The sequence below is a fragment of the Pseudorca crassidens genome, chromosome 10 (genome assembly GCF_039906515.1).
Source record: "Pseudorca crassidens isolate mPseCra1 chromosome 10, mPseCra1.hap1, whole genome shotgun sequence".
Taxonomy (NCBI): domain Eukaryota; kingdom Metazoa; phylum Chordata; class Mammalia; order Artiodactyla; family Delphinidae; genus Pseudorca; species Pseudorca crassidens.
The window spans coordinates 34,965,613-34,981,126 of record NC_090305.1 but is presented as its reverse complement, the minus strand read 5'-3'; positions in this window follow the sequence as shown (position 1 = coordinate 34,981,126).

Genomic DNA, 15,514 nt, shown 5'->3' with positions numbered 1-15,514 from the left:
AATGTACTTTTTATGAGAGAAGGACACGAGTTTGGGGGGTCAGGGCTGGAATGCTATGGACTGAATACTTGTGTCCCCACCAAATTCATATATTGAAGGCCTAATGGGATGGTATTTGCAGGTAGGGCCTTTCGGGGGTAATTAGGTCATGAAGGTGGAGCCCTTGAGATGGGATAAGTGTCTTCACAAGAAAAAGAGAGGGTAAGAGCTCTCTTTTTGCCTTGTGAGGACACAGCAAGAAAGAGGCTGTCTGCAAGCTAGGAAGAGGGCCCTTTCTAGAACCCAACCACGCTGGCACCCTGGTCTTGAACTTCTAGCTTCCAGAACTGTGAGAAATCAATTCTTAACGCCTATGCCACCCGGTCTACGGTATTTTGTTATGGCAGCCAAAGCAGACGAAGACAGTTCTCATTGTCTGCTGAAGTGACTGTCCCTGAAGATATACTGATAATGGCTTGTTATTACCCCTCACAGGGACATTTGAATTCTAGGGTCTAAACTAAGCCCCCTAGGAGTGAAGTGCTCACGGTGGGCCTTTGAGCCGCATGGCTGTCAGTGGGCAGGGATGTATTTAAGGGAGAAGGGAGATGCTGCCACCTCCTGAGACAGCTTCCCTCCCTCATCAGACTGCAAACAACACTCTCCTCCACCCATGCCTGAAGATGGTCTTGGCTCTAGGTTCTGAGGCCCTGCTCTCTGGGAAGGAGACTGATCCTTCCAGATGCAAGGGTATTAAAGTCCCTGAGGTGGGAGTTTACCATCCCTGGAGCCTCCTTCTGGCTATAAAATTAGACCTGCCTATTTCAGAGAGCCAGCTGGCAGGTGGGAGGAGTAGGGAGTGGGCTCTGACCCCTCCAGGGATGCCTGGCTTAGAGACAATAAGGGAAGTCATCTAGTGTCTTCTACACGTTTCCTTCCCCACAGTTTCTGCTTTAGTATTTTGGGAGGAAAAAAAAGCATTCTGGTGATGAAAGTGGGCCCTGCTAGAAGAACATGGCTGCCCTTGGAGGGAATGGATCCCTGGGGAACCCATGGTCTCCCAAGCTCCACGGGGCTTCCTGGAGGCTGAGCCTCTTCAGTCCCTTGTTCATTTGGCATCTCCCATGGGTGCCCCAGTGTGTAAGCCGTGGGGAGACATAGATGTACAGGAAAACACCCGCACTCCTGCCAGGAGCCCACAGCCTGCTGTAGGACTCAGGCTTGCAGACAAATCATTACCAAAGGGTGTGAGAAGTCCTGCAGGAGAAATGATGGAACTATGGTGCCGGGGGTATGCACAGGAGGGGAAGAAAGTCCTCCTGACCCCTCAGGAAGGGCTTCCCAAAGGAGGTCACATTTGTACACCATGGGTCAGAGTGCAAAGGCAGAGGATGGTCTGGGAACAGCTGAGGGGCACGGGATGGGTTGGCAATGGATAGACCCAGACACCCAGGCAGGGGCAAGGTCCTCGGGGGCCTGTGGGTAGCACTGAGTGGTTCAGATTTTATCCAAAGTAGGTGTTGGAACTATAAGATTTTCAGCAAAGGCAGGAGGTAACTTTCCCAGCGAAGAAAAGCACGTGCTCACCTGAAACCTGGGCTCTTCCAGGAAGGAGCATCAGTGGTCTGAGCCCTTGGACCCTCCTCCCTGGAGCCTGGCTGACGCTGCTAGCCAGGGCCTTGCATGTCCAGCCCAACCCTTGACTGTGTTCTGTGCGGGTTGGCCCACCTGTGCTACCATGACTACATCCCTTCCAGTCATCCTGGAAACCTCCAGTGCAGCTTCTCCAGTCATGGCTCAGGTATTGGGGTTCTTTTGTGATCTTAACACATGGGAGTCCAGGAGTAGGTGAATCTTGAAAGAAGAAATCATTCATTCACCTTGAGAAACTAGCAGAGCTCCCTGCTCCCGACCAGGCTGGGGGTCCTGGGAGGGGGCAGAGGTGGAGAACAAGAGGCTGAAGGGTCCCAGCCCTGCCTATACCCAGTCAGGCTCTGGAACAAGGCATTCGTGTTCTTCCTTCTCTCCTAAGAATGTCTACATGAAAATATACTTACACAATAGAGCCCAGGCCACACTCAACGTGACTCTCAACCAACGGAACAGGCTGCTGCCTTCCCTGCTCCACGTGAAGGGACCCTGACCTCCCAATAATCCTGCAAACAAATGACCTTGATTTTCACTCCATTACCAGGGCTAATCTGTCAACTCCCTCCTGACTCGCACAGGAAACAGGCTCATTCATTATGGATGGTGTGTGTACTTTGCTGAGTCCTCCTGAGGAATCCGTTATGTGGTGTGTCGTGACACCTTCCTAAGCAAAGGGCAGGGCTGAGACGTGTCTCCCAGGAAAGCGTCAGGTCCAAAGGGCAAAGGGCTAAAGCATGAAGTGATGCCTCTCGCCCCCCCACCCCACCCAGCAGGCAGCTCTGCGCCCTTCAATCGCTCCTCAAGGCCACAGCATCATCTCCCTGGGCAGCTCCATGCCCATTTTGTCCTCAGCCCCTCTTGGTTTACAGAGGGGAAGACAGGGAGTCTCAGGGAGGGAGCTTAGATTAGTTCTTCCAGGGCAGCGGTTCTCAACCTTCAGGGCACATCAGAGTCCCCAGGAGGGCTGGGAAAAACTCAGATTGCTGGGCCCCACCCCAGAGCTTCTGTTCGGCAGGTCTGGGTGGGCCTGAGAATCTCCTTTCTAACAGGCTTCCATGTAATGTTGGTGCCGATGCTGGCCTGAGGTCCACACTTTGAAAACCACTGCTCTAGCTCCTTCCCTGGCACCTTCCTCACAGGTGATGCTGGAAACACTACGTGTGCTTCTTCCTCTTAGTTGCCTTCCTCCAGTCACCACTCTCTACTATTTTATTTTCTTGTCTGTCTGCCTTCCCAGGCTGTCCGTCCCTAGAGAGCAGGATCTGTGTCTTAACTACCTGTGGATTCCCAGGAAAAATACTTAGCAGGACTCAAACTGCTTGGAGAGCAGTGGATCTCTCTCCGGGAAGAAGTGGCACTGGGGTGGGATGGGTCCCAAGAGGCACTATTACTTTTTCATCGTATTTACTGCTATACTGTCTGGATTTTTGAAAAGGAGAACAATTCATGTATTATTGTGTGATTAAAAAATTGTGTCAAGAGAATGAGAAGACAAGCCACAGACTGGGAGAAAATAATTATAAAAGACACATCTGATAAAAGACTGCTTCCACAATGTACAGAGAACTCTTAGAACTCAAAAATAAGCAAACAACCCAACTAAACAATGGGCCAAAGACCTTAATAGATGTCTCACCAAAGAAGATATACAGATGGCAAATAAAAATGAAAATATGCTCCGCCTTATATGTCATCAAGGAAATACAAATTAAAACAACAAGATACTACTGCACACCTCTTAGGATGGTCAAAATCCAGAATACTGACAATACTGAATGCTGGAGAGGATGTGGAGCAACAGGAGTTCTCCTTCACGGCTGGTGGGAATGCAAAATGGTACGGCCTCTTTGGAAGACAGCTTGGTCGTTTCTTACAAAGCTAAACCTACTCCAACCATACAATGCAGCCATTGTGCTCCTTGGTATTTACCCACAAGAACTGAAAACTTATGTCCGCATAAAAGTCTGCACATGAATGTTTCTAGCTGCTTTATTCATAATTGATGTCCTTCAGTAGCAACCAAGATGCCCTTCAGAAGGTGAATGGATAAGTAAACTGGTACATCTAGACAATGAAATATTATTCAGGGCTAAAAAGAAATGAGCTCTCAAGTCATGAAAAGACATGGAGGAGGCTTAAATGCATATCACTAAGTGAAAGACGCCAATCTGAAAAGGCTCCCTCCCGTATGATTCCAACTTTATGACATTCTGGAAAAGGCAAAACTATGGACATAATAAAAAGATCAGTGGTTGCCAAGGAGTCAGAGGGGAGGGAGGGATGAATAGGTAGAGCACAGAGGATTTTTAGGGCAGTGAAAACGCTCTGTGTGATTCCATAATGATGGATACGTGTCATCGTACATTTGTCCAAACCCATAGAATGTACAACACCAAGCGAGAACCCTAAGATAAACCATGGACGTTAGGTGATAATGACGTGTCAGTATAAGTTATTGGTTGCAACACAAGTATGACTCAGGTGGGTGATCTTGGTAATGGGGAGGCTGTGCACATGTAGGAGTGGGTTTGTGGTAAATCTCCCATAACGTCCCTTCAATTTGGCTGTGAACCTAAAACTGTTCTTAAAAAATTAAGTTTTTTTAAAAAAGAATGGATAAAGGACCATTTCTTTGACTGAAGCATCCTCTCTAAAGATACTAAAGATACTAAAGGTACCATCCCACCCCCCCACTGAGTCCTAAAATGTATTTAGCTAATAGCATCACTTAGCACCAGGTGCTGCTGAAAGAGTTGTAAACACACAGACTTACTTAGTCCTCAGAACCACCACGTGAGGCGGGTACTACTTATTATCCCTCTTTCCCGTGTAGGGAAACTAAGGTACAGGGATGTTAGTTACCTTATTCAAGGTCCCTTGTCTAGTTAGCAGTGGGGTTGACATTCACCCGCTGGTAGACTAGTTCTGGGATTGTGTCTTGACCTCTAGGAGGGCTGTAGGGCTGTATCACTTAAGTTATGAACACCTTGAGGATGGTCAGAAGATGGAGTCGTATTTATTTACACCTAACCCACTTTCTTCTAAAGAATATTTGAGGGAACTACTACCTGATTTTGTTAGCCAGAGCTTACACTGCCTAGAAATGCTTGCTACCGTATATATATATACACACACACACACACAAAACTATATACATATACAAAACTATATTTGTGCTAGAAACACAATACAGAAACATGAGCTTAAGCACGTGTGCTCACTCCCCACCGAAAAAAGTCATCAAAGTAGATGTGATCAGTGGCTTCTGGGATTTCTTGCTCATACTGGCTTCTCACTGGTTACTGGCAGGCACACAAGCATGAGGTGCCGAAAGGAGAGGAAACATCTATGGGGGGTGGGGACAAACCTTAAATACAGAACATTTTCTTCATTAGCCTGATTTTTTCCTGTGCATTGGGAAAAGAGCTGCGTGATTTGATGGTTGGGCCCGCTCTCAGAACCCCTGAGTTCCTTGTCAGTGGAGCCTGGAGCTTCTGGACTGGAGGGCAGTTCAGAAGCTCCTCATCTGAGCAGCTCAGGCCCCACGCAGCCTGACTGAGTCAGCATCTTCGGGGGCTGTGGAGGGGAGGAGTCTGGCTTTTCTCTCTGTCTCTTTTTTTAAATGCCCTGCAGGTGATCCCAATGTGCAGCTGGGGCTGAGAGCCTCCTGGAAGGTCCCCTGCAATTTTAAAGTTCTGATTCTCACTCTAAAATCCCTCGCTTTTAAAAAATATTTTGTGTTCTTATCCCTGTCCCACAGCCCCAGAGTCCTGGCCTTTCTGGGGGACGGTGCTGGGTTCGTTTAGAATTTAATCACCTCCTTGGAAGCGGAGCCCAGCTCCCCAAGGGGCTGCTTGTTCACCTCCGGTGAGGCCAGTGGATTTATTGATGGTTTCTGATTTTATTTATTTCCCCGCCTCGGAGATGTTCTTCTGCATACAGAGAACTCGGGCTGTCTGCTGCCTGCACAGCCAGGGCCACTGTGAGCCCTGGCTCAGATAGATGGCAGAGTCTGCCCAGCCCGCTGGCTGAGAAGCTGGTTGCCTTCCTGGGGGTGATCTATGTGATGTGGCAAGGCCCTGCCTGCACCCGAACATCTTCCCCACGAGATTTCCCAGCACAGGGCTTCGGGATGGATGGGACAACACAGGCCTTGCCTGCAGGAAGCGCCTGGAAAATTCTGTTCTAACTTGGAGGGTTCGGCTCTGCCTATTTAACCCTTTGCTTCGGCACCAGCCCAGGATGGCATCAGTCGGAGCTTGTTCTAATGCATGTTTACTCCCCTGCCCTACCTTCTATTGCCTGGGACCAGTTTGGAGGACACAGCCTTTGGGAGGGCAAAGGTCTATGCTGGAGACCACAAAGAGGGGATAGGCCCATCATTTGTCCTTGATTTCTATTTTTCATGCTATCTCATTTAACACCCACTCCCTTCCCTCCCCTGCCCCCAACCTAGCCAGGTTCCTGCCAAGTAGATGGAGTATAAGTCAGGATCTAAACAGGAAAACAAATAAATTCAAGTATGCAATGGAGGGAATATAACACAGGGGCCTGGTCACGCAGATATTGGAGGAGTCAGCCAAATAGGGCACCAAAGTAACTTAGAAATTAGCAACCTTGAGAAGCCACTGCCAGTGCTCAGGTTGGAGAGAGAGAGAGAGAGAGAGAGAGAGAGAGAGAGGGAGGGAGAGAGAGAGGGAGAGGGGGTGCTGGCAAAGCCTGGGAGCTGGAGCCACCAGGACAGCTGGGACCAGATGGCCTTTAGAGCCAGAGCTGGGCCATAGCTGCCCCAGGCAGGGAGAGAGGGACCCAGACCTGGCTGCTTCCTTCCTGATCCTGTGCTCCCTGCTGGGGAGATGAAACTCAGCTGACTCAGAATCTGCGGAAGGCAGATAAAGGGCAGGGAGAGGACAGAGGACAACAGGCGTGAGACCAACACAGTGGGATCGCCAGACCACCCTGTACTGGCTGAGAGGCCACTCAGCCAAGACCCCACGGCTAGTTCGGGTTTGGGCCAAGGCCTACGCTGACGGCCGCGTGGCTGGGACCCCATCGTGGGCCTTCCCTGGGTGGGACATAGCAGGCCTCTGGCTCCGGCCCTCTTCTTTAGGACCAACCAAGACCTGCTTTGAAGGCAGGTGGCTGACGAGAAAGGGTTGGCTGTGGTGATGCTGACTCACCGAGCTTCTCTTTCTGGGCTCCGGCCACGTGAGTCCCTGCGGGAGAGACAACGCTGCGTGTTCGCTGGTCTGTGTCCTCTGTCTGAGCACACGGCCAGGCTGTGTCTCCCAGGCTCCCCTGCACCTAAGCTGGGGCCACGTGACCAGAACCAGCCAATGGCGTGTGGGCAGGAGCCTTGTGGGTCTCTTCCAATCCAAGGCACTTAAAATCAGGTGTGAGTTTCCCGGTTCTTCTCTTTCTGCCGCAGTCACCTGGAAGCTGGCACGTATTGAACACGACACCACAAGACAGAAGCAGCCATGATCCCTGTAGGGAGGACGGCTGTCCCAGGGAGTCACACAACCTGCAATGGAATGTGTGTGTGAGAAAACCTTTATTGCATTAAGATACTGAGATTTCGAGGGGTTTTTGTTTGTTTGTTTTCTGATTTTTTTTTTAAGCCACAGCATACGTGACATTACTGCAATACAGTTGCTATATGCTATAACAAGTCCTCCCATTATATCAGGGCCCCTCTTACATGCTTCTGCAGGCTTTCCACAAGGGCAGCCCTGGTTCCATTTCAGTGGTCCTCGTTGAGACTCTGGTCTCCACGGAGGCCAGGGACTGCCTTAGGCATGACATTCTCCTCGAGCTAGCAGAGTGGCTGGTGCAAAGGGGAAAAGCAGCTGTAGACTAAATGGATAAGTGAATAAAAAATGAATAAAAGCAAGACCAGAACCAGAACTTGCCTTACACTGGAGCACTAGAAGGAAAACACTCAGTCGAAGGGAGCCAGGATATAACTCAGGAGAAGCTGGATGGATTAGAAAAGCAATCCATTCAGGACAGGTGAAATACAAGGCAAGGCTTTCAGAAGTTACGCCCAAGCCCCGGCAATCCAAGAGGAGGCAAGAAGAAAACCCAAGGGGGCCCAGGATCTCAGCGGACCACAAGCCTGATAATATCTTCAGTGAAGGGCCAGCCTCCACCACTGGGACAGGGCCCAGGAAGGAGGAAGCAGCACATGCAAGACAGGGTGCGATCATCCCACTGCACTTGGCCTTCTCCCGGCATCTTATTTTAGCTTCACATTTAAGAAGGATTCGGAGGTTCTGGAGGGGAGCCAGAGCCAATAGGAGAAATGATGGAAAGTTGGGGAAAAAATAGAACTTGTAGGAAAAGCCTAGAGGGTGGGTGGGAGTTAAGTGGGGCCGGGGGAGGAAGGCAGAGGTTAATGGGCGCCTCTCTAGCTCAGGGGGGCAGAACTAGGGGACCTGGGTTCATAAAGCAAGAAAGACTCAAGTTAGACTTCAGTCGGCGAACCTCAGTGAAAAGGGAGTGATACGTTGGAGGACGTGGTTGGGCTTCTGGTGAAGTCATCACCTCCCTTGGCGATCCCTCTTCTCTGCATGCCTCAGTGGGCCCCTCCCTGGTCCCATAAAGGGTCAGGCACAAAGGACGACCGGGAAACATGAGGTCCTAGAGGAAAGACGAGAGAGGTCTGATAATGCCACTGGTGTCGCATGACAAGGAAGAAGAGGAGACTGACCAGCGTCTGCCTACTCTGGTTTATGGATCTGAGGCAGGGGGCTGGACCAGATGACTTCTGTAGGTTTAGAAATTCCTCACATGGTGTGGAGAAAGAGCATTGTTTCAGCAGTTTGGTACTTGACACTTTCCGCCTCGGTTTTATCCTGCATGGCTATGGCCCTAGGAAATGTCTTATATCTGTTGGAGCAGATCACATATTGTAACTAACCATAGCCCTGGGACAGGCTTTAGAGAAAGGGTCACGGAGAAGTGAGGAAGCCCCACGTATCCCTGGATGTCAGGCCTGGAAGGGTGCTGGGAGGAGCAAGGAGCTTTCGAACATGATTTTCCTGCAAGAGAAAACGGATCCAGTTCCCCTAGCTGAAGGGCCTCTCCGTTCTTCTCAGGCCTACGGCAACGTCACAGCAGGAGACACTCAGTCCCTCTCCCAGCAACGCACTGGTGGGATCTTTGCTCCATCTTCCTGCCCTCAGCACTGCCCTGAGGCACCTCTACGTGGCTGCCTCTTTCTCTCCACAGGGGGACAGTCTCTGGGCTTCCTCTTGCTTTGCTAATGCTTTTAAGCCAAACCACAGGCCCTATTTGGGTCTAAGGAGGCAGAAAGGGCTAATACAACAACCCCCCTCCCCCCACTCACTTACTTGCTCCTAGGGACTGTCATTGGTCTTACCGAGCGCCCCAGTCCCACCTGACCCCTACACTTTCCCCTGCCCTAATGCTGCAGCCGCCCCTGCACATGGCCACAAGAGGGCACCATGCCATCACCACCCTAGCAATCTGGCCCTCTCCTATTCCCCCTTCCTTAGAGGACAGAAGGATTCACATTGGCACAACTAGGAAATACCAGGATATTCTAAGGGGCTTAAATCAAAAGGTGTAAAAGGCTGAAAGATAGATAAAAATATGTGCCGGGCCCTGTGCCAGATGCCAGGGATTAAAAAGGGAATGAGACCCACACCTGCCCACTTCTCAGTCCTAAAAAGGAAACAAACAAGGAAACTAATTACTATGCAGACGGGTAGCCTAGGGAGATACAGAAATGTAGCCTTTTGAGGGAACACCTAAGAGGGCCCCCTGCCCACCCCCAGCTACAGCAGGGGGCTCAGGGAAGATTCCTGGAGGAGCCAAGTCTTGAAGGGTGTGCAAGAAGTAGCCTGGTGATGGAGGGAAGGGCAGCCCAGGGAGCCGGGACAGCATGAGCAGAGGCTCAGAGGCATGAAAGTTTTCATACTGGACTGTAGGGTAATTAGAGCTATGCCATAGTCTGTGCAACACGATCTGTTCCTTTCCTCGCTAGGCAGAGGAAACACCAACTGTGTTGAGCTTAGTGGGGTTCCCAGACCCTCCTCTTCCTCCTGGGGCCGGGGAGTGGTGTCACTCTGTCCTCACTGGTGCTCGGGATGCTGACCTCCTGGTTTAGGTATTATTATCATGTTCAGTTTGCTGAAAATGTAGGAACCTGCCCAAGTCTGACAGCTAGTGAGTGACAAGGCAAAACTCTCATCCAGCCCTTCTAGAAGACCCTAGATCCTATGGTCTGTGCTGGTCAGAAGAAGGGACAGTGCCAAATGTTCTCTCTCCACAGTGGCCTATAAGGATGGCCATTTGTAAGCAGATTTTTTTTTAAATGGGTGTTTTCTGACTATAAAAGTAATGCATGCTCATTTTTTAAAAAATCAAACAATATAGAAATTCACAATATTGACAGTAAAAGGCCCCCCTAATCCCTCCTCTCCCTCCCCAAGATAACTACTGCTTGGGGTATATTTTCTTCTAGACTTTTGCATGAGTTTGCAAATATATATTATTGTCCATTTTTAATGGAATTAAAATTAACAAAATAATTGTTTCTGCAATTTGCTTTCTTCACTTAACCGTCAGTCTTGGACAACTTTTCATACCCGTACACACTGTCCTATAAAGCAGGGGCTCTTGCGGTCCCCACTTATCGCTGAGGAAGACGGGCTCAGGGAAGGTTGGTTGCCCCAGGCACACAGCCCACAGGAGACAGGGTTGTCAGCACCCCAGGATCCAGGCGTCCAGCGGGGACTTGCCCACAGCTACACCTGCCCACTCACCACTTTTCTCCCAGCAGCCTCAGCACCATCGTCAGCTGCTGGGAATTTTTAGGAATGGATTTCTGTGTCATTTGCAATAGATCAGGAATATCCCAGCGAGACAGATTGCCTGAGCTTTTTGGGTGGTTTTCTGTGAGCTGATAAAGTCCTGTCAGTTGAAAATCAAGACTCATCCCTCATGTATATCGATGATTCCTTCCTTCAGGAAGACAGCTTTCAGGCAGGAGATGGAGGTGGAGTGCAGCAGTGCAGACCTGCTGACCCAACAGCCTCCTGAAATAGCCCTACATCCGGACCTGAGGAGGCGTGAGTCGTGGGGATTCAACCAGGAGCATCCCTTAGCCTCTCGCTACTCAACGTGTGGTCCCAGCTTCCCTGGGCACTAGTTAGAAATGCAGAATCTCAGGCCTCACCGCAGACCTGCTGAATCAGAACCTGCAACTTAACAAGATCCCCAAGGGACTCCTGTGCAGAGCAAAGTATGAGTAGCATGGCTTTGGCAGTGTTCTGGAGCCTGTAAAGCCAGCCCGTGGCTTCTTTTCTAGACGTTTCGTTGATGTGCTCAGTATTAGAAACTTAATAAGAGCTAGCAATTACAGGGAAGCGTCTACGTGCCAGGCAACACTGCAAGGGTTTTACTTGTATTAACTCATTTAATCCTCACAAGGACACTGCGCAATGAGGTACCATGACTATACTGACCTTACAAGGAAGAAACTGAAGTGCAGAGAAGTTTCCTAACTTGCCTGAGGTCACATGCTAACACGTAGGTGAGCTGGGACTCCAAGCCAGGCCCCCAGGATCTCAACCACTACACCCCACTGCCGGGAGGAAGGTGAGCCCGTCTGACTCCTCGAAGCTGTTCTGACGGGCGCCTCCTAAGCAGCATTTCCCAGCACTTGCCAACACATCTTGTTCTATCCCTTACTGCCTTCCACCCCCTCAAACACTGACCACCTAAGGGAAACCAGGACGCTCAGCACTGGTGTCATCACGGCCTTCGCAGCGATGCTGGGACCAAGAAGTCATGACAGCACATCACGTTCACAAAACCCTTTGTCCTCCCAAGAACCGAGTGAGAGGAGACAGGTGTCATCTTCTCCATCAGACAGGTGGGCCAAGGAAGTCAGAGACACCAGGTGACTGACTTAGCCAAGGTCACACAAAGCTAAGAGGCAGCTGGGCCTCCTGGCTCCTGAGCACGTTCCTTTCGTCTCCCCAGGCTGCCTGCTTTGCTAGAAGACTCCATCCCAGTCTCCCCACCCTGAAGGCAGCCCACATCTCCTCTCCGTGCTTCCACAGCTCTGTGGGGAAACCTGGTCCCTAATGGGGCCACAACCTCTCTCCCAGGCTGCCTCCTGCCTGAAGCAACTATAAATCACGGCCTTTTCCCTTCATTCAGACCTGATGTTTAATTCATCGCTCTTCTGGTGGCTTTAATGTAGAACATTTATTCAGCGGAATAGCTTTGCTTTGCCTCCCAAGCTTTGCTCTGTTTAGAATACCGTTTCCATTGCAGGGGGTGGGGCTTGCTAGTAGCCAGCTCCCAGGATGTCCCTCCTCCCCTTCCTCAAGAACGGCCCAGCTCTGCCTTCTGTGGCGACCCACCCTGGGGCTGAGTCAGCCTCTGTGCCTGGTGAGGAGTCCAGACTTTCCTGTCTTTCATGCAGGCACCTGACATTTTCAATTTGTCCCCTCTCTCCCAGGCCATGTGCCTGACGTAATGAGCTGCCTCGCTCCCTGTGTCCTGTCTCCCAAACCCCGCAGCTGGGGAACCTAGCCCCTGAGGTCTGGGCCTGCCTCAGGCCCAGGGCACAGAAGTTGGAGAGTCCTGGCGGGCAGCACGGCTATCATGTCACACGCTTGGAGCTCCTGCCTCATGCCATTGACCACATCTTCCGCTTCCCCCAGTTTAGACAATTCTAGAAACCTGGGTTCCTGTCCTTAGATGCTTATGCCAGGACCCCACCTCCCGGATGGGAATTTCTATCGTCCAGGATATCAGCATATTTAAAGTCAGGAGAAAATGGCAAAGACTGCTAAGTGTCTACAAAATATCCATTTCCCCCCTCTTTTGTAGCAACAAATCCCTTAGTTGAGTACAGGGCTTAAAACTCAGCTTACATATAAAACTATACTCCCATCCTCCCTAGTAGTCACGCATGTCCATATGACTGGATTCTGGCTAATGAAATCTAAGTAGAAGTGTTGTGTGGGTCTTCTGTGAAGCCTTCCTAAAAAAGAGAAGGCACAATTTTCTGAATTCTTTTTCTCTTACTTACTAGTTGGAATACGGATGCAAAGGCTGGAGCTCTAGCAGACATTTTGGACCATGAGGTGGCACTCACATACAGAGTATAGGAGAAACACCAACTGGAAGGAGCCCAGGTCCCTGACACTGAAGATCCTCCCTGTTTGTGTGGTTGGCTCATCTATGAATTTCTTTTACAATATCAATAAGCTTTTGTCTTGTTTTAGCTACTATTATTTTGTATCTTTCAGATATAGGTAGTTGAATTGATTCCTAATTGATGAAGATACAGCCATTTACCTGTTTCTTTTTTTTTTTTTTTTGCGGTACGCAGGCCTCTCACTGTTGTGGCCTCTCCCGTTGCGGAGCACAGGTTCCGGACGTGCAGGCTCAGCGGCCATGGCTCATGGGCCCAGCCGCTCCGCGGCATGTGGGATCTTCCCGGACCGGGGCACGAACCCATGTCCCCTGCATCGGCAGGCGGACTCTCAACCACTGCGCCACCAGGGAAGCCCTTGCCTGTTTCTTGATCTGGGTGATGGGAACTGCTTGCCTGCCAGGCCCATTGCCTGAACCAGTTTCTGATACAACACTGATGGATGTGATGTCTGATACGAATGAAGGACAAGAGAGACACAGTGGAAGGGAAAAGGGGTCTGGGACACAATGAAGAGTGTGTGGATATAATTCAGTCTGCTCACTTTATAGATGAGAAGACTGAGTTTCAAAGAGAATGAACAATTAGTCCACAGTCACAGACTCTGCCACCACTTAGAGACAGCTTGGAAAACATCAGAGAAAAGCTGACATGATTTCCAATCTTGCCATGGGCTGGTCCTGACTCAAAGAATCAGAGCTTGCCTTGGCAAAGCTCTGTTCCTTTCTTCTTCTCTTGTGAGGCGCATTTATGTATAAAGCACCAGACTTCTCCTAATTATCACACAAGGCAGATGCAGGGGACAGAGTCAATCCTCTCTGGGGCGAAGCTGCTTGGTAGGAGGCGAGCTGCTTCCACCTTGCCTGAGGCTGGAGGAGGGTACTTTCTGTTTTTCCACACCAAGCTTCCCAGCCTGTCCGTAGAGGGTGATGGTGAAGCACAGCCTGGGAGACCAGGCTGCTCTGGTTCGAATCCTGGCTGTACCACTTACGAACTGCATAACCTTGGGAAAATTGCTTAACCTCTCTGTGCCTCAGTTTCCTCACCTATAAAAGAGGTGATAGTTTATACCTGCCTCATAAGGTTACTGTAAAGATTGTGTTAGTCAGTAAGAACCCAGAATAAGGGTTAGTTATTACTATTGCCCATGAATTCCAGATTAAATTCCTCTTGCAGGAGAGACTCTGACATGGTCAACATTTTGCCATTTTGCTCACTTTCACATTATCATATGATCATTGATGGTTCTTTGATGGCAGGCGGCAACTGTCTTATTAGTCTTTGCTCCTCTGTACTTAGGATGGTATCTGGCAAGTGGAAGATACTCCACTAAGAATGTGTTGAATAGACCTTAGTGGAGCTAAGTTATTTCCTCATTTTTCAGATGAGCTTCTCTTCCATTCTCTCTCCTTCTCCCTCTGTCTCCCTCTGTCTCTCTCTTTGGCTTTCTTTCTGTCTCTGTCTGTCTGTCTCTCTGTCGTTCATTCCCACCATCCTTCTCTTTCCATCTCGTACACTCTCTCTTGCTCGCTCTTTCTTTATCAGCCTTTCCTGCTCCAGCCTTCCAACTGGCACTGGCACCCTTTTCCTGGGCTTCCCACCCCAAAGTGCACCCTCTTCCTGCTCCAAACTCCCACAGAGGCTCAGTCTTGTTGTGAAGAGCCTGCCCACTCTCAGCCGTGCGGACACCCAGGCGTCAGGGCTGGATGGGACCCCGCTGCCCCCTCTCTGTTCCAACCTCCTCACTTTTCAGATGAGGACACCAAGGTCCAGAGAACAGAGGACACTGTCTCACGGTCACACGGCCAGTTTGTCCCAGAGCTGGGAATTGAACCCGGGCTTCCCGACTCCCTGCCCAATGTTCTTTTCCCTGTGGTATCCCCAGAGGCAGACTGGTGGACATGCAGTGGGAGACTATGGGGTGTTTGTTGAATGAATAAATGAATGAATGAATGAATGAATTGTATCAGGAGGGAAGGGTTGCTCCAACATCACCACTTCTGGTTTCTCTGGAGACCCTCGTGACCTCTGGCTCCTGCCCCACCAACATAAGAACAGAGGGCAGTGGGGAGGAAGGCTGACGCCTTGTGTCCAGGGGTCCCCAGACAAGGTCTTGTCTCCACCGCTCACGTGGGCAAGGTCACCTCTCCTCCACCCACATTCCCTCCTCTACTGGCTCCCATGTGCATAAAGGCTGTTTTCATTGTTCTCCCTGGAGTGATCTTAGAGGTCCCAGTCCCTTCTCTGAGATTAAGTCTCGTGCCAGGAGTCGTGGACCTGCCCTTTTCTCTGGGGCTCGCTGTCTGCTCAGGGCCACCTGTTCTGGCCTCAGCACTGCCGACAGAAACCAAGTGACTCCTATTGGAACCCTGTAGCTTGTAGCTGGCTCTGCCTGTTTGTTTTTACTGCAAAGGTGGCACCCCTTTTCCTCTCAAGGAGAAGGGGGGATGGTTGACTGGACACTCCTTCCCCCAAAGCCCAGCCTGGGGCCCTCCCTGCAGGCCCAGCTGGCTCCCTCACGTCCTCCTTGCCTGCACCTCCCCTGCGTTTCCCGAATGCTACCTGGTGCTGCAGTTCCTCCTTTAACTGTTCTTGTCTTAATTCCATCCCCTGCAATCGGAGCCTGAATAATGAGTTATTTTATAGGAAGATGGATCTGGGTATTAGGGCATCATTTAGTTTGCC